The sequence below is a fragment of the Cryptomeria japonica genome, chromosome 10 (assembly GCF_030272615.1).
Source record: "Cryptomeria japonica chromosome 10, Sugi_1.0, whole genome shotgun sequence".
Lineage (NCBI taxonomy): Eukaryota > Viridiplantae > Streptophyta > Pinopsida > Cupressales > Cupressaceae > Cryptomeria > Cryptomeria japonica.
This window is the reverse complement of record NC_081414.1, coordinates 352,176,692-352,197,183: the sequence shown is the minus strand read 5'-3', so window position 1 is coordinate 352,197,183 and position 20,492 is coordinate 352,176,692. Positions and strand designations below refer to the sequence as shown.

The 20,492-nt window shown below is 34.1% G+C and overlaps 1 long non-coding RNA gene across 1 annotated transcript; it reads right to left on the bottom strand.

The window, feature by feature from the left end:
• Positions 1–3,016: 3,016 nt before the first annotated feature.
• Positions 3,017–4,173, bottom strand: LOC131859567 (uncharacterized). Its single transcript, XR_009359236.1, has 2 exons — positions 3,573–4,173; positions 3,017–3,475 (listed from the first exon to the last, which is right to left on the bottom strand). It is a non-coding gene; the product is annotated as an uncharacterized LOC131859567 (long non-coding RNA).
• Between the last annotated feature and the right edge of the window lie 16,319 nt (positions 4,174–20,492).

Genomic DNA, 20,492 nt, shown 5'->3' with positions numbered 1-20,492 from the left:
CTCCAAGCTTTTGGCTTCCCTAATGAGTTCTGTGACTATGTCTAAATTCTCCTCAAAGATGCTTCCGCCATGATTGAAATTAATGGAACCCTATCCCAGCCTATTCCTCTCTCTAGATCCATAAGGCAGGGTTGCCCTCTTGCCCCTGCTCTGTTTGTTATTGCCTTAGATGCCCTCTTCTATCTCCTTAGAGATGATATCTATCTCCTAGAGTCCATGGCATCGTGTTGTCGGATGACTCTGAATTGTTGAATATTCAATTTGCTGATGATACCTCTCTTTTCCTGGAGCTCTCTAGGCAAAACATAGATTCCCTCAACCTAAAAATCGACACCTTCAGTAAAGCCTCCGGAGCCAGGATCTCTAGCTCCAAATGTATTTTACTTGGCTGGAAGGATGAACCTCCAGACTGGCTACAACAAGACGGGTACTCATGGGGAGGACCCAACATGATTGTCAAGTATCTCGGTATCCCCTTCTCTATTTCCCCCTCTTCGGGACATGTGGACCTGGGTTAAGGGGAAAATTGATAAGAAGCTCAACAAGTGGGACAATAGGATCCTCTCCCTAGTAAGTAGGGTTCAAGTATGTCAAAAAATCCTCTCCTCATACAGTATCTACTACTCGTCGGTTTGGATGTTCAACAACTATCAAATTTATGAAATTCAAAAGGCTATTGGGCGCTTTCTCTGGTCTGATGGTAAGGGCAAAAGAAAGGCCCATGCGGTAAAATGGGCCTGGTGCCACTTAGACAAAAAACTTGGAGGTTTGGGCCTTAAGGATCTTAAGCTGCAAGGAATCTCCCTTGCCGCCAAATGGATATTTCATGCACTAGATGGGCAAGAACCTTGGGAGATTCTTATCAGAAACAACATTCAGAATGGATTCCCAAAGGCTGCCAAATCATGGAAAGCCCTCCCACTCAGTGATATACTTGCTGGAAGTTTCTCGGTGTCTGTCCAAGGCACTTGGGTCTTTAAGTCCATTTGGAAAGCCTGGGAGCATGTGTGTAGACTTATCTGCAACTCTAGCATTGACTGTGACAATACTATACATGGTGAAAGGTCGATTTGGTGGAACCTCCACCACAACTCTAAGCCACTGGCCTTAACTCAAGGTTATTCTGCTAGATTATGGCATAATAAGGGGATCAAGTATATTATGGATATCCTAGAAAGTGACAACCTCATCACCTAGGAGGAACTTAGTAGTAAATTTAATCTCCCTGCTTCGCATAAGAGGACCTGCAATATGATTAGGAATGCTTGTAACACCCTCAATCCCCCTAAGAACACTCATGTTGACACCCACATGTACCTCTCATTCCTTTGGAAGGATGGTTCCCCCCTCCCAAAAATTAAATCCAAAGTTATCTACAATCTGCTTAACCAGGACACCTCTGTGATTGACCATGTCAACACCCTATGGAATGTCCACCACAACCCTACCGCTTGGTATAAAACCTTTGAGAACCTTTGGAAATCTCCCATCCCCCCTAAGATCAAGTGTTTCAGATGGCAACTCTTAGTGGATAGATTGCCTATTAGGAATAATCTAGCTGCATATGATCTCTGTTCTGTATGCAATAAACCTGAATCCACTCGGCACATCTTCCTTGATTGCCCTTTTGCTAGGGAGATCTAGTTAATATTTGGAATATCCATTACTAAGCATGTCTTTACTTATGATATAGTTACTGGTTTCGTCCATAATCTTAAAAAGGGTGCTAACTTAATTTGGCAAATTTTGTCTTCTTTTATCCTTTGGTTTATTTGGAAACTCATAAATGAGAAGTTCCAAGGTAATGCTAGGGAACTTATTGGTTTTTTCAAAAAACTAACACATTATAAAATTGTTGTACAGGTTTGCTTCTTGATGAATGTTGAATGAAACAAACTTTTATGGTTCCTCAAAGAAGGCCAAGCAACCATGTTTATCTACGAGATGCAAGATGGTTATGAATGGGAAAGGATCACAGAAAATCAAACTGCCTTCGAGAGTGCAGTTAAGAAACTGATTAAAGAACTCCAAGATACCAGAGCTCCCCCCTTCAACAGGGTTGACATGTGCACACAAATCATGCAAAGGAAGAAGGTGGTTTGGATGGAAGGACCACAGGGCTAGACCACAGGGCTAGAAGACCAGAATGAAATCCTCCTCTAGTTCCTTATGGCGGCAAGCACAACTTTATTTTGGAGCTTTCTTTTAGTGCAATGTATATGACACTCGCCTAGTTCTTTTTGGTTTCACTGTTGAGGCCCTCCCTCCCCTAAACTCATTTGTATAAACATCTTTTTTTGGTCTCTCGATTTATAATATAAAAAAAAATCTGAAGGCTAAGGCAAAGGTTTTTCTTTCTATGAGCAAAAGGAAATGTGAGTTTTTCTTTCTATGAGCAAAAGGAAATGTGACATGGAACTCATTTTGCATTTACTTTCTTGGATTTAATGGTGAAGAACTTGTACTATTGAAAGAGAGGTCATAGGGAGTAGGGTATGTACCTCTCATTTGAAGCAAAGTTAGGTGCCTCCTACATGAAGTACTCACATGATGGACTATAAAAGATTCTTTCCTTTTCTTTTAAAATCTTGAAAGGAAAGGTCTCAAATCAACCAATAATACAAGAAATGACAGATAATTTTTTAATAAGACATAAATATAAATGAGTTCTCTTCTCTCATGATCTTGAAACCCTTGATCACCTTGATGTTACATATTTTCCTATTTCTTTCTGTAGTTCAGAATATTGGACTTCAATTTGAGATTAAAAAAAAAACAAGCCCACCACCTTTTTATTCTTCCATTTCCTTGGAGCCAAACATTCTAATGATCTCTGTAAGAAAACATTAATCTATTTCTGCAGACCTTTGATTAGATTTTAGCTTTATCACAGAATCTGATATTGCAGAAATGTAGACAAATTTAGCATATTATTATGACTTCAATCATTGCTACATTTGTCAATTCTATCACAAAATAGGCTCTGTTAAGCATGTCTTCTATACTTGTACTCATGTAAAACAAATTTCTAACATATTATTATGACTTCGATCATTTTTATTATATTTACCAAGAGATTTTCTTTTTCACAGTGGTTTTGTTCACAAAAAAGATATCAAAAACCTAAATTCCAATCCTTAGGATGGTGGATAGAACGACCTTGGTGAAACAAGGAAGCCTACTACAATTCCAAATTTGCTTTGTATTACTCTCGTGGTAGAATGGTAGATAAAACGACCAACATGGCAAATATAAGTATAATAATAACTGTAGAGTTGACAAGCATAGCCTCTGAACTGAATCGATTCAACCCTTTAATCTCTTCAAATGTAAGCTTCTCCAGAATTCCTGTCTCTACTGTTGCAATTGCCATTGCATACAGGAAAACCCAAAAAAACAAGTGCCAAGGAACTATTCTTCCTCTTCTGTTCTTTGATGCGCCAGGGTAAAGAAATGCTATGAATCTCACTACCCACTTCACACAAATCAACAAAGAGAAAAAATAAGTTCAGAGAAAGAAATCTTACAGAAAACTTAATCCAACCCAGAAATCAATGAGAAATCAAAAATACCCGCAGGCCAAACAAAGAGATGACACTAATCCCCAGCCATGAATGCAAGCTATACATATTCTTAATATGGCTTTCATTGTGGAATTTAAAGACTGCATATATCCCAATGGCACCCAGGACGATTGCAAGGCCTAGAAGGATTAAATGAACCAATTTCTGACTATCCTTTTTGACAGGAAATATTTTGTAAGATCAAATACCTGTACACAAACAGAGCATGTGACTTAAGCTTGATTTCAGATCATATCACTTATCAAGAAAGGAGAAGCAGAGTGGCTGGATTTACCTTAGCTGGCTAGAAAAATGAAGCCAACAAACATGAAAACTGGATGCAACTGCACAGTGTCTCAAATAGTTAGCAACATATGTCAGAGAAATCCAATTATATACCAAAATAATCTTAACAAGCAGCATAAAAACAGGGTATCCTGGCTGTGAAGGAGAAAGAAATATAAGAAGTAGTCATCACCCAGATCATGAAAGCTTAGATTAAGCCATTCAGACAAAGCTGTAAAGTAATTTTAGATCTATACCCCTTGAAACATATTCTAAAAGATATCTCATATGGAAAGATTCTGAATAACAGAGGTGAAAAAGTGGGTGAAGACAGAGGATGCTAACATTGAATATACGCTGTTTATTTTCAGAGTGGAAGGCCAATCCTCCACCATAGTGGAGAACCTAGTAAAGAACCAGTATACAAGCTGTTACTCCAAAAACCTGAACAAGCAAAAAGACTGGTCCGGCTGTGATACCAAAGCGTTTGCTATCCATTTCTAAGGTGACCTCCTTCTCCAGACCAGTTATTTCTGCTCTCCCTTCACAAATCTCAAAGAAAACATGTTACTGAATGCCCAATATCTAGTCTAAAAGCGAAGAGAACAATACAATCCCCTACACAATGAACTCTTCATGTCTTTATCAGTATCCCCATGGGACGTATCTTCCCTTTTTATAATCAAGCATCCCTAATAACTTTGGTAGCTAAAAACAAACTGTGAAATAGACAATGTCTTAGAGCAGCTGGATGCAGGTAATATCTGGAGGATAGTTGGAAAGGCCTGTATATACCAATGTGTCATTTCCCTTGAACAAAGCTGGGGGCCTGTCATGGACGGTGGCTTCTTAACTTAGGCAGTAAATTCCTCAATGGTATGCTGTACCTTTTATACTTCATAGACTCTTCACTACTGTTGCTATTTAACCATCCTGCTGTCCTCTCCAATGGACTAGTCAAACTTTCCTTGTGCTTCAAGAAAATCATCCATCCCGTTAACTAAAAGGCAATTCATAAAGAAAAAAATTTAAGTGTTCTCTTTAGTATGAGTTACTTTTTGGTTGGTGGGCATGGACTTTTCTTACATGACAAATATTGTCCTTCACTTGAGAGATTTTTCTTATTTGTTAAATGATTCAAAGATTTTTGGATTCAATAGTTCATAATAATATAAGACAAAGTTTCAGGGTCTTACAAAGGATTTTCTTCAACGTTCGAGATTATATCATGTGATCCAACATCATTGAAAAAATATGCTAGATTTGATAAGTTAAATCTTGATATAAAAAAATTACTTTCAAGATGGATTATGTAGTGTCATCTTCCAACAAAACAAATTATTCTCAAGAATCAAGTGTAGTGCTAAAATAGGAAGAATAAATTTGATTGAGTATTATGAAAATATTGGCAAATTAGATCATGGTGATTTGGATATATTATGCTAATTGAACATTTCTACTATGGGAAATGGTCTTTCGATGGGTGGAAGATATTGAAAGGGCAAGCAAAGAATTGATCGTGTGGGTTGATGGCTATCTCCTCCTCAAGCAGTGTTGAAGTTAAATACTGATGGTTCTTCTGAGGGAATCTTGGGCCTACAGGAGTAGGCCTGATTGGAAGAGATAGTTATGGTGGTGTTTTGTTTTTCTATACCATTTATAAGGGGTCTCATAAAAATGGAACCTCTTCCTTTGGAAAGAGGGTGTGCCCTTGGTTGTCACAAGATTTTTTGTGAGTCTAATTCTCAAGTGGTGGTTGACATGTTAAATGACCAACAATTGGATGGAATTACTTGGCACTTAGCTTTAATTGCTTGACAGATTCTACACTTGAGTTCATAGCGTCATAAATTGTATCCACATACAATTCGTCCTCACCTTGGCATTTTGTCTTTCAATGCTCGATATTTGCTTTGATTCTGCTCACACCTTCCACAAATCTACATTTTCACTTTCTCTTCTATCTCTTCCCTAATGTGAAGTCCTAATTCTTATGACTAAGGTCCTAGGGCGCCCTGGTCCTAGCTCCAACCCATGGTGCCAAACCGCCTTGGTCCTCCTAAGCAAGACCCAAATTTGGTCCTCATAGTCTCGTGTCGTCCTGCTCTAAAAATTCAAATAGTTTTTTAATAGTTAAGTATAAGGAAGCCTACCCCTCTCATTTGAAACCTAACGAAACCTAAGAATCTCAATCAAGATCTCAATTACACTCTAGAGAATTCCATTCAAGTGAGTAAGCAATCAAACATTCATCAAGTATTGAAGGAGAGGTTAAGTCAAGTTCAAGCATTCAAGATGGCATCCATGATCAAAATTCTATGAAGACATTCTACATGACATCCTAAAACTCTTATGTGAGGTTTCAAGCAAGCTTCATCAAGGTATACACTTCAATTACAAAATTTCAGATCTAGCATTTCCTTCAGAAGGAAGGCATCTTGCTGCAATTCAATTGTATTTCCTTTACAATTGTCATTTCAATTTCAAGGTCAATTCATAAACTGATATTTTATCCAAGGCAAACCCCTAGCTACGACCCCTTTTTCTCTATTTTTGTATACAGGAAATTGATTCAAGAGTTGGGTTCAAAGATTAACAGAATTGAAGACGACAAATAGGTTTTAATTTTGAAGGAGCGAAAAGCAGAGGACCAAGGCAACCACCACGGTTCGAGAATTTTTCCCATTCTTCCGACAGTGGATCCAGTGTGTCTTCCTAATCCGAAAAATATCCCACTTGCCCATCAAGAGGTTATAGGACTAAGCCGACCTACAACACCAGTCCTGACAATTCAACCTAGATTTCCAGCAACAAGTTTTGATTCTATTCTTCTATTAAGATCGAGCTGTTTGTGGCTCTGTCTGACATTTGTATCATTATGTTATTACTGTTCTACTTCAATTATCTGTTGCTTTTCCCTAAACTTCACAATTCCAACTAAATTTCAACTCAAAGGGGGGAAGCAAACAAATAAGTAAATCTAATCAACATATCAACCCTCTTCCTCATTGAATTGTAGCTAGATCTATTGGATTCACCCCTTTTAATTTAATGGTTAACTAGGTAAGATTAGTGGTTTTATTATTTTAATTCCAGTGAAACCCTAGTTTTACCACCAATACAATTTTCTTCTTTAGAATGGGTTGCTTTTCACCATATCCCTAGAGAGTGAAATAGAGTAGTGGATTGCCTAGTTAAATGGGCATCTAAGCATATGAAGGGTTAGCATGTTGAGGATTTGAATCATTTGCCTCCGAAATTTACTCATGTGTTGGAGGTTTTAGTTAGTGAGGATAAGAATGTTTAGCTGATTTTTGTTATTGGGCCAGTTGTCTTTCTTGTTATGCATTTCTCTTTTCTAGGTATCTAATGAATTTTTATGCCTTCTTTTGAAAAAAAATATTGACAAATTAGGTTAAGCATTTTTCTAATATTTTTCAGTTATTTGTGTGTCATGTTGTAAACTTATCGAAAGTCTATGTGCTTTTTAAAAAAAAATTTAAATAGATTTAGGCAAAGATTTTATTCTTAGAAGAAAAAAAGTTTAGTGAGTTATAAAATATATTTTTATGGTGTTAAAAGTTGAATATTTTACATGGCTATATTTTTTTTGAAAATTTATGTAATTTAAAAAAAATATATACTTTATTTTGAGTATGTATATATAAAAGTTGTGGCTTTCAAAACATAGGGGTAAAATCTATTAAGAAGTGATAGTGTGGTAATTTTTAGGGGGTTCTTTCAAAATTGATAGAATAATTATGTCTTGGTAAAAAATAAAAATGATTTTCAAGTGTTGCAACAGCACAATCTCTTAGTGAAAGTATAAACCCATAGCGTTAAAATCCAATTAACTAATTAGTACATATGATCGAAACATTGAATAGAACATAGAGAAAGATAGTCAACAATAACACAAAATACTAGTATTGTGTCTTGCGCGTGCGCATACACACTCAATTTTGCTTAAGGAAAAATATGGATCCCATTTTTGTGTCTTTTACCTTGATTACTTGTGGGGACTAACTATCATGTCCCCCTTCCAAACATATTAAGTTTGAGATTCATTTTAACCCATCATTTTTCCCATGGGTTAATTGGTCTAGCTAGAGAAAATATTCATTTTTGTTTGGATAATTCAATTTTTTTTATTAATTAAATAATAAAATTAATTACCAACGTAGATGGGGCATGGAATTCATAAGCATCTTCTGGCATTATTTATTAATTTAATATTTGCCTCATGTGACAACTTTGACATAATGTATTGGTGACTATGACAAAGCTATGATAGTTGTCTTAACCTTGTTTTGGCAACCACTTTCTAGAATCTTCTAGAGCAAAGGGTTGGACTTGGGAAACCCATTTTGAACCTATTACATATAAAACTCAAAATTTAGTTTGTTTTTAGTATTGCATCTTTGAGTTTTTTTCTCCCATGGAGCTTTGTACTTGTGTTTTATTTAGAGGACCAAATCCCATTGGAGATTGGATATTGTGGATCAAAATCCATGAGTTTCAAGTGGTCAGAGGATGAAAAACCTTTGTTAAGATAGGGAAATTCCATCTATGGATTGCATTGAAGTTGAAGGCTTCAAGAGATTTTGATATTGTTTGGGAGTTTGCTTGTAGATTGTCCTAGTTACAGTTTTGGTGTTTCTAGGAGCGTTTAATGGTTTTGGTACTGTGATTTGTTGTTGTTTCTATGTGTTTTTAGTTTTTTCTCTTTTCAGATGCCATAACTCATTTTGTGGAAGTTTGGAGGATTTCTTATGTTTTTCAAATAGTTTTGGGATATCGACATATTGTGTGCTCATCCCATGTTGGTGTAGTTTGTATTCGAGTTGTGGAATTTATTGTGGATGCTAAATTGATGCATCAAACCTGCTATATATATATATATATATATATATATATATATATATATATATATATATATATATATATATATATATATATATATATATATATATATATATATATATATATATAATTCGATTTGTAGAGTTTCTATGTAATTTTGGCTATATTTCTCCAATTTATCTCATTTCTTAACATATAAGTTTATTTGGACAATTTAAGAGAAATATTTAATTTAATATTTAGACCTAAAATAATCTATCGAAAACATTATAGTGGTAGTAGAGCTTAATCTTGGTAGCTTGTAGGATTTGATTGATTTATATTTCCAACTAATAAAGAAATTAGATACATGAGGTGGGTTTGGTATGGGAAAAGAAACCCTAGACTAAGTGTTGCATTAACCTAGGCAATATTTCTCCCATACAACATTTGAGATGTGAGTGGGCTTCGCTTATTGTCCATAAGGAAGAGCCAATCTGACCTAAACTTACACATCTATTGATATTGTATGTGATGGGGATTTTGTAAATGTGTACAATAAACTAGGCTAAAAATGACCAAATTGAACAAGTTTGATTGAGTGTAAAAAATACAAAATAGAAAGACAAAAGCATAAGGCAAACCTAGAAATGGGATATAGAGAGGAACCTAATTATATTGAAATCCAAATTTGACTGAGCAAGAATCCAACACTGGAAATTAGTGTCTTAAAGCTAGGTTAGGGTTAATAATCTTAACATTTTGAGTTATTTTTGTGTCGTTGTAAAATTGTGAAAATTTGGTATTATTATTCTTTTCTCAATCTTTTTAAATAGATTTAGTTAAAGAGAATTTATTCTTAGAGGAAAAATATTTTAATTATTTATGAAATATATTTTATGGTGTTAAAAGTTGACTACTTTTACATAATTATATAAAATTTATTTTCAAATTTCTGCAAATTTTTAAAATATATATATGATTATATTTATTTTAAAAATTTATGCGCGCTTTTTTTTAAAATATATATTTTATTTTGAATTTGTATGTAAAAGTTATGGCTTTCAAAATAGAAGGGTAAAAACTATGAATAAGTGAAATTTTTGGTAATTGTTAGATGGTAGATTCAAAATTGCTAGAATGGCCTTGTCTTGGTGAAAAAATCAAAATGAAATTGAAGTGTTTTAAGCAATAATTTTTTTTTGGTATTGTTAAGGACATGGTAAACAAATACAATGAAATAATAAACAAATAATGTGCAAATCTAATTAATAAATTTGATCAAACCATTAAATAGAACAAAGACATATATAAGTCAACAATAACACACAATACTGGTGTATGTTTGAACACTCAAAAGTTTCAATTTTGCTTAAGACAAATTAAAGACCCCCATTTTGTGTCTTTTACTTTGTTTATTTGTGGGTCTACCCACAATAGTGTGTCCCACTTGTGGGGCATTAGAAATTTGCATGGTTGAAGAGAAAAAAAAAATGCAAATGTGTTCACATTAATACATTTCAAATGCATTGATACCTTTTAATGAAGGTACACCCTCATTTGAAGGTCGTATGAATTTTCAATATTGAAAAAATAATTAAACATAAAGGGATCTTTATTCAAGTTACCTTAAAATGAAGGGCTTTATATACCTTCATTGAAAGATCCTTTTACAAAGGTCCTTGGATGGACTTTTCTTAGTTTTCAGATTTTTCGTAAGAATCTTTTTCTTTGAAACATTAAGTTGGACCAAAAAATAGAATCAACATAATAGGAAGTTATTACAAAATCATAACATTTAGAGTAGAATTTCTAAAAAGTATACTTTTTGATATATTTGATTTGATTATTATATTTATTTTTTTATTTTCTAGTGAACATATGTTTTTCACTATCCATCAAGGTCAATCATGAAAAATTAAAAAATAAAAAAATTGTTGAAAATTATCTACACACTAGGTATTCATGTCCTTTATTATGTAAAAAATAAAGTTAATCTCGGTATATATAGAAAAAAGTTATAAATGAGACAGTACATACACTTGTGTCTAAATATAATTAATCTCACTTAAAAAATTAATAAAAATAAAATATGTAACAAAAATTATGAAAATATATTTGCAAATTGGTGTTACCTATATATGTTTAAGAATTATAATTTTATCACCGATCAAAAAAAAAAAAGAATTTATAATTTTATCATTTTAAATATATATATATATATATATATATATATATATATATATATATATAAAATTAAATATATATATATATATATATATATATATATATATATATATATATATATATATATATATATATGATAAGAAATAAATATCATTGACAATAAAAATAAGTTAAGAAAATTTACATGACAAATTAATAAATTAATTTTTATAATTAAAAATTATGAATCTAGATATATGTTGGCAAATGCACACTCCAATGAGAAATTGTAGGTGATTGAAGGTTTTGTCATTGATGGCAACCTTGCAATCATATGATACCGGCAAGACAAATATACTAGCACCAGCAATGACAAACTCTACAGCGGCACACAGAACACCGGCAGTGAAAGGATGGATACCAACACTCTGGCCGACAAGAATTTTGTTGATAATATATTTTGTAATTAATTGTAAAATCATTGTAAGCCGACATGGAGAGTTGTAATATGACTCATATATGTATGAGATCATTGTAGAACATTTAGAAATAATGTGATAGGCGAAATTATGCAGCCCTAATATGCAAATTTTAGGTTAAGGGTTTATGTATGAAGCAGAGCTAAAACCGGTACTGGATCTAGCATAGCAAATGCTAATTTTAAGCAGTACAAGACATTGGATTTCTATAATCCATTTTTGTAAGTTAGTGTGACTTCCTTTGTAATTGAGCAGTGAGCTCTAGTCACTTGGCCTTCCTGCATGTGCAGGCCCCTCTTGTAAAACAGTGATATTCCCTTATTGGCCAGTAAGTGAATATTGTGGGTCACAAATCCCACAGAGGTTTTTCCCACACCGAGTTTCCTCGTTAAACTACTGTGTTATGGTGTGCTTTTCATGTGGTTATTGTTATTCTTGTTTACTGCATTATTTTTGGTTTACTGGTACACAGTGTTGATATGCTTTACATGTTTTAAATCAAGTAAATTCACAAACCGGTTAGATACTGATTTAACGTTAGATACTAATTCACCCCCCCTCTCGGTATCTTTGGGAATCCTAACAATTGGTATCAGAGCTTGGTCCTCTATTTTCAAAAGCCTAACAACTTGAGGAAGATCTTGTCATCGGTAGAGATGGAAAACTTGAGAGAACAATTGAAAACAGCTCTTTCAGACTATGATGCAGAAAAGGTGAAGAATATCAAACTTGAGGATGATCTAAAGGTTGCTCAAGATATCATTCAAGCGCTTCAAGAAAATCTTACCATTGCAAGAAATAAGAGAAGAGAACTTTGTGAAAAGATGCAGAATGAGAATAATGAAAAGGAAACTCTTAATGATCTGGTAAACAAGCTAAGACAAGAGATGAGTACAACACAGAATGAGATGCAGGATATGACTATGAGATTTTGTAAAGAAATTGAAGATAGGAAGAAGAATGAAGAAGACTTGGCCAGAAGACTAAATGATGCTGGAAATGAAAACACAAGACTTAGTCATGAAAATGATATGTTGAAGACAGATCTAATGCACACACAAAATGATAGAATTGAACTCATAAGACAGAAAGGAATCTTGGAAAGTGAACTAACTGCTGCAAATCATCACAAAGAAAAATTCAAGAAAAGTTCAGAAGAACTTGGTGACATGCTGAAGAATCAGAAACCTAATGGTGATACAAATGGCCTTGGCTTTGAAGTTGGTGAAAGCTCCAGTACTGCAAACAATCATGATCATAGCAAACCAGTAAGACAACCTACTGCTTACAAGTTTAAGGGCAAATGCTTTAACTGTAACAAGTATGGTCATAGAGCAAATCAATGTAGATCTAAAAATTATCAGAACACTAATACACCCATCGTTCAATGTTATAAATGCAACAAACTTGGTCGTAATGCAGAAAATTGTAGAATGAATGTGAGATGTTATATTTGTGGAAGATTTGGGCACTTATCTAATCAATGCATAACACATACCGACATAGGATATGGGAAAGCTATTCAAAGGAACAATGTGACTTGTTATGCTTGTAACAAGATCGGACATATTGCTAAATTTTGCAGAAGTAAGGCATTACCGACAAATAACAAAGGTCCTAGTTTGAAAGGTAAAGAAAAAGTTGAAGAGGTAAAGCAAGAATTTTCAAAACAATGGATCAGAAAGTCAGATCAGAATATTGATGGGAATACTCCTCCACCGGCAGAATAGAGTAACACTCCACTGGCAGGACACTCCTCATCTAACTGAAGAAAAATCTTTTGAGGGTTTAGCAACAAATGAAATACATGCTATTATTCCCTCGGTTGATGGTGAGAAGTTGAAATTACTTCTGTACCGACAGATGACTTAAGTTGTGACTTAACCGGCAAGCATTAAATGAGGTAGTTGGCGAAAATAACATTATAAAGCAAGTGTTTTGGCTCCATTTTTCATTCACCGAGCATTCAAATCTTCAAGAGCGCGAAAATTCCTGAGTGAAGGTACTCCAAGCAAAGAAGTGAAGCAATCCATCAAAGCATTCATCCTTGAGGCGGATTGAGGTATTTATAGCTATGGCATCTTCATCCACTCCTGAATTTATTGCAAACCCTACTGTTGTTGAAGTTGTTAAGCGACCTAGACCCGTTTTTCAGCTAGTTCCCGAAATTGCTAAGAAAGATGATAGCATAGGTGCATTCTCCCAAATCCCTAAAGGAGTAGTATATGTTGAAGACCCTAGAATGCATATACATTGTCATATTGATGAACTAGGTGATGATGAAATTAAAACTATGTATGAGACTGTAATCTGTGATGAATCCATAAATGTCAAACCTGAACACAAGATAGTAGAAACCCTAGGTTTCACTTAAATACTTAGTATCCCAAATTTCCCCAAGGATATCATAAGGATTGTGTTAAGCAGAGTACATGGTGAATTTTTCTAGTTAGACTCTATTCACAAGATCACAAAAGAAGCGATAAGGGCAGTAACAGGGTTACCCTCCATCGGCAACAGACCTAACAAAACTAAGAAGGTCTCAAATGACTTAGTGACAAACCTAACCGGTGCAACATTTGATAAAAGATCACTAAGGGTAAACAATGTAAAGGATACAAATATTAGATTTATTAGTATGATCTTAGGTTACAAGGCTACACATGCAAATAGGTTAAACTCGATTTCTAGCCTATGTATTAAGAGTGCCTATGATATGGTAAATGATAATGCAAGGATAGACATATGTGAATGGCTTAAAGATGAGCTAATAGACAATCTAGGAAAGATCAAAAGGGAAAAGAAAGGAACATTCAAATTTGGAAACCTACTTGTTTGTCTGATGCTATACATAACCAAACAAGTACTCGGTATTGGTGCCAAAGATTTTGGATTTGATATACCGGTAGGAAAACAACTATCAGAATTGTTGAACAATATGGGAGAGAACATGGAGAAAACCATAAATGAGCACTTTCAAGCACTAAAGGCTCAAATGAAAACAAGAGTAAGGCTATCACAAGCTATTGTGGATAAGTACCCAAAGGAAATCTTTTTTGTAATAAAGAAAGATGAAATTTGGATGGAGGTAGTTATTCCTAGAACCATCTAGGTTACTAAAATGGGGTATGAGACTGATGACAACATAATAGAAACTTATGCAAAAGTCCTCCTGGAAGCTCCTAAGGAACCGGAAGAAAAAGTATCTGGTAGTGTTGAAACTATAGAAAGCCAAAATCAATCAAGGAAAAGAGTTAAGAAGGTTGAGGCAACTGTTAGAAAAGGAACCCGACAGGAAAAAGCTATTGAAGAAGGTGTGCTAAAACAAACCGATATAACTAAAAGTGAGTTGGAAGCACTTCAACCGGAAACTCACCTTTAACCGATTGGAATTTCTTCAGAAAGTGACATACCTGTTGTATTTAGGAGAGTTGAAAGGAAAAGAAAACCTTCACCGAAACCTTCTCCTACACCAAAGAGGACAAGACAGAAGCAACAAGCAATGAGGCCCCCAACAAAGAAATTAACTCCAAAGAAAAAAAAGATGACTCCTAAGAAGAAGACACAACAAACTATTGCTCCCATTGATAAACTTCTCAGTGAAATTACAGAGGATGGAAAGTTGAAGAACATCAACAAATTATATGACACACTATCCACTAATGACAAAGAGAAAGTAGAGAACAATGTGATCTTACACTTAGATATTTTCAAGAAATTTTTGATGCAAGTTGTTGATGAAATACCAACAAATCTATATAATAGAGTAGAAGCTAGAAGAGTAGCTATTGTTGAGCTAGCTAAGAAAATAAAGATTGAAAAACTACTTGCAGTGCACCCTGTTACCTCACCTGATGAGATAGATCAATTAATCTCTGAGGCTAACTGGTCAGTATTCTCAACTGCTCACCGACATGTAGCACTGATGGCAGGAAGAGTAAATCAAGTAACAGAGGAAACATCAGATGCATGGGACATATTCCTAGTAGAAAAAGAGAAACAGGAAGAGTATCAAAAACCTAAAACCTTCAAGGTATATCAAAAGGACAAGGACAAAGGAAAAGGTAAGGTAGGTGGACCTCCCAGTATAAAGATAACAGACAACTTACCCCCACTACCTCTAGATACTCCAGCGGTAGACACTACTAACAATCAACCGGCAACTGAGAGTATAGACACACCACATGAGGATACAAATCTTGATTCTGAGGTGTCATATACAATGAACATTGACACTCAGGAAGTCAATATTGTGGTGGATAAGGAATCAACTGAGAAATCAGATGTGGCAACAGAGCCACCGACAGGAAATATTGCAGTAGAAAATATTGAAATTGGGGAACTAAAACAAACTGAAGGATCAATAGAACCTCCGGACACTGGAAAGGCAAAAACCACAGATGTGCATACTGATGCATCCACTGAGCCACCGACAACTACTGAAATTGAAAAACCAACTGAGTCACCGGCAACAGGAAACACAGAGGAAAAACCGGCAGTGGACAACACAGAGAAACAGGTAGAGCAACAGGCTCCTTCACAGGTACAAACATAGACAGGGCCACCGGCCCAAAATGAAAATCCTAAAATTTTATTTGTAGAAATGCAAACTCAAACAGATCTTCCAGAGAAAGAGGAAAGCAAAGCTATAACTACAACCGGCGGATTACAGGTTGTAAAAATTGTTGGACAAACATCTGGTACAACCATGACAGAATTTAGACCTACTAATGTAGCTGAGGTCTTATTAGATTCAATAAAGAAAATAACAAAGTGCAATGCACAAGCCTATAAGGCTATAGATGACACTTTACCTATTTTGAAGATGATAGCACCAAAGTGCAGTGTTGAGAATAAAGATTCTTTGAGCCAATTAGACACATTGTCTAAGTATATAACTGACAACCTAATAACACAGGACAAAATAAATGAGGATACATTTAAGGAAAGAATGATGAAAGAGAAAGAAAAATTCTTTATGGAAATTGTGAATAAGAACAAAGAGGAAATGGATACTCTTTTACCAGAACTCAGTGAAATCAATTTTTACTTCAAGAAATTGTATAGGGACACTTGCAAAATGGATGTATTAATAGAGGATCTTGACAAAGAAATCAGAAAAGCACAGGATAAGATTAATAATATTGTTGATAATCTGATTGGAACATCAGACTCATTTTTGGAATTAGAGTAGAAAATTACAGAGCAGGAAGAGAAAATCAAGAAACTGGAAAATGAAAAACAAAGAATAAAGGACAAAGCAAAGGACTTAAAATGCAGACTTGGTCCAAGACTAGAGTATCTTATTTCTTTGAGAAAAGAAATATCTGAGGCTCTGGTTCCCAGACTAAAGACATCAGAAGAGAAAATGCACATACTCACCAGTACAGTGCAGAGGACTCAAGAAGCCATAAAAGACTGCAAAACATTTAGCAATGGAATAAATCTAGTTTTGACAGACATTTTTCAAATTGTAACCCACCAGTTACAAGAAGTCAGGCAGGACTCCACTAACAGCGAATGACAACCTTTGTCATTGATGTCAAAGGGGGAGTAGAGGAATGAGAAAAATGGTTCATCTGCTCAGGGGGAGCATACAGTTTTGGTAAGACATTTTTGGCAGACTATTTTTGGATATCATTTTTGAACACTTTTTTATTTTTCTCATGAGTGTTGCCATCAATGCCAAAGGGGGAGATTGTTGGCAAATGCACACTCCAATGAGAAATTGTAGGTGATTGAAGGTTTTGTCATTGATGGCAACCTTGCAATCATATGATACCGGCAAGACAAATATACCGGCATCGATAAAATCTACACCGGCACACAGAACATCGACAGTGAAAGGATGGATACCGGCACTCTGGCCGACAGGAATTTTGTTGATAATATATTTTGTAATTAATTATAAAATCATTGTAAGCCAACATGGTGAGTTGTAATATAACTCATATATGTATGAGATCATTGTAGAACATTTAAAAATAATGTGATAGGCAATATTATGCAGACCTAATATGCAAATTTTAAGTTAAGGGTTTATGTATGAAGCAGAGCTAAAACCGGTACTGAATATGGCATAGCAGATGCTAATTTGAAGCAGTACAAGACATTGGATTTGTATAATCCATTTTTGTAAGTCAGTGTGACTTCCTTTGTAATTGAGCAGTGAGCTCTAAGCACTTGGCCTTCCTGCATGTGCAGGCCCCTCTTGTAAAACAGTAATATTCCCTTATTGGCCAGTAAGTGAATATTGTGGGTCACAAATCCCACCGAGGTTTTTCACACATCGGGTTTCCTCGTTAAACTAATGTGTTATGGTGTGTTTTTCATGTGGTTGTTGTTATTATTGTTTACTACATTATTTTTGGTTTACCGGTACACAGTGTTGATATGCTTTACATGTTTTAAATCAAGTAAATTCACAAACCAGTTAGATACTAATTCACACCCCCCCGCCCCCCCCCCCCCTCCCCTCTCAGTATCTTTGGGAATCCTAACAATATATACATAAAATATTAAAATTACTACTTCATGTCATCTTCTAATTCTTAATGGTTTAGTAGCTATGGGTGAGAGAAGGTGAACTTAAATTTTAAAAAGTTGATTTCAATGTTCCACTTTGGCCAAAAAAAGAAGGGTTACAACATTGTGGAATCACCCTTTCTTTTGGTTGATTCCATTTAATTTTTGTTTTAGTTTTGAATTTTTCTCTTGTATTTATTTTGATATTTTTTCTTTGTTAGACTCTTCAAATCGGTTGTCTTAACATGATTATAAAGGAAACTCTAAAACACTAACCCAAATGTATACCAAACTTGTCAGGGGTTTGTTATGTCACTCTTGTTGGACTTTCAAAGTTAGCCATCCTCGCGTGACTCTCAAAGTATCTTCAAAACCTTGGCACCTAGAATGTGATGTCACCTTGACCTACCTCTTGGATTTGTATTAATGACAATTATTTCCATGTGATGTTTTCTTTTATTTTTATTTTTAATATTTGCATTTCCTTCATCTATAGCAACTTAATTTTAACCAATTTGCTATCTTGTTGTTTAGTGAAACCTAGTCATCACTTTAGGGTGTCTTGGTTTATGTATGTTTGGATCTCACCTTCAACCTCATAACTCAAGTTTATTTATTGTTTTCTACCTAGGGTTTCTCCCTAGTATGTTAATGATGACTTTGGTTTTAGTTAGCAGGTTTTTTCTTTTACTTTCTTGTCATTGTTTTGGTCATGTGTCATGCATTGGGTATTTATTTTATTATTTTTCATTTTCTTTATGTTTTATTTTGATTTTTATTTTGATCTTTGGTTTTTCATTATCCCCTAGTCATATGGGATATTTTACCGCTTAATAAATCCTTTCTACGAGGCTTATGAGTATTTTTTTCTTGTGATGTCATACCCCATAGCCTATATGTCTATCTTGTGGTATTTGCCTAGACCATTTCATTTCACTATGACCTCCTTTGAACCCTTCAAGCTTGCTTCCTTACACTAGAATTTTTTGTAACTTTGGTTAAAGAATAAGATTTTGTCAATGTAGATGTGACTTTGATATTTATATCATACTTATAATTTATTTGTAACTTTGATTAATGTATAAAAATTGACCATAGTGTGACCCTTATTATCATAAGAATGCTTTAATAGTCAAGTGAATGCGAGTCTAAGGTATAAAATTTTGCACTCAACTCTCAAAGCTTTCATCAATACAAGAAATATTATAATAATATGTATAGATATGACTTTAATATTCAAATTATTTTCAATGTTGATTGAATATAAAACACAATAAGAATAATGTGACCCTTATTATTATAAAAGTATGATAATGGTCAATTGAATGTGAGTGTAAGGTGACCCTTATTATTATAAAAGTATGATAATGGTCAATTGAATGTGAGTGTAAGGTACTAATTTTTAGGTTCAAGTCTTGAAGATTTCATCAATATAAGAAAAATATTATAACAAATGTAGACGTGAATTTAATATTCACTTTTTATAATTTGATATAATATAGAAATATTAACTACAATATGATTCCTAAAATCACTTTAAGATTAATTATAATTTTAGAGTAAAATACAATTCTAATAGTAATGCCCATCAAAATCAAAATAGAAATAAGATTAAAAAAGTATATATTAAAAAGGTTATTTTGATAAAAATCCCTCCCTCCCTTAAAAAAAAAAAAAAGAACAGTTACCATGAAAGGAATATCTAAACTTAGGCTAAAACAAAGTTTTTTCTTTCAATGAGCAAAAGTAAATATTAATTACAATATGATTCCTAAAATCACTTCAAGATTAAATATAATTTTAGAGTAAAATACAATACTAATATTAATACCCATCAAAATCAAAATTGACCTAAAAGATTTTTTTTAAAAAGTCTCCCTCCCTCCTCTCTGCCTGTCCCCCCCTCCCAAACCTCTCCTCCCTGTTACCCCCCAAAAAAAAGAATAAAGTTATCATGGAAGGAATATCTAAATCTGAAGGCTAAGGCCAAGGTTTTTCTTTCTATGAGCAAAAGGAAATGTGACATGGAACTCATTTTGCATTTACTTTCTTGGATTTAATGGTGAAGAACTTGTACTATTGAAAGAGAGGTCATAGGGAGTAGGGTATGTACTTCTCATTTGAAGCTAAGTTAGGTGCCTCCTACATGAAGTACTCACATGGTGGACTATAAAAGATCCTTTCCTTTTCTTTTAAAATCTTGAAAGGAAAGGTCACAAATCAACCAATAATACAAGAAATGACAGATAATTTTTAAATAAGACATAAATATAAATGAGTTCTCTTCTTCTCTTATGATCTTGAAACCCTTGATCACCTTGATGTTACATATTTTCCTATTTCTTTCTGTAGTTCAGAATATTGGACTTCAATTTGAAATTAAAAAAAAATCCAAGCCCACCACCTTTTTATTCTTCCATTTCCTTGGAGCCAAACATTCTAATGATCTCTGTAAGAAAACATTAATCTATTTCTGCAGACCTTTGATTAGATTTTAGCTTTATCACAGAATCTGATATTGCAGAAATGTAGACAAATTTAGCATATTATTATGACTTCAATCATTGCTACATTTGTCAATTCTATCACAAAATAGGCTCTGTTAAGCATGTCTTCTATACTTGTACTCATG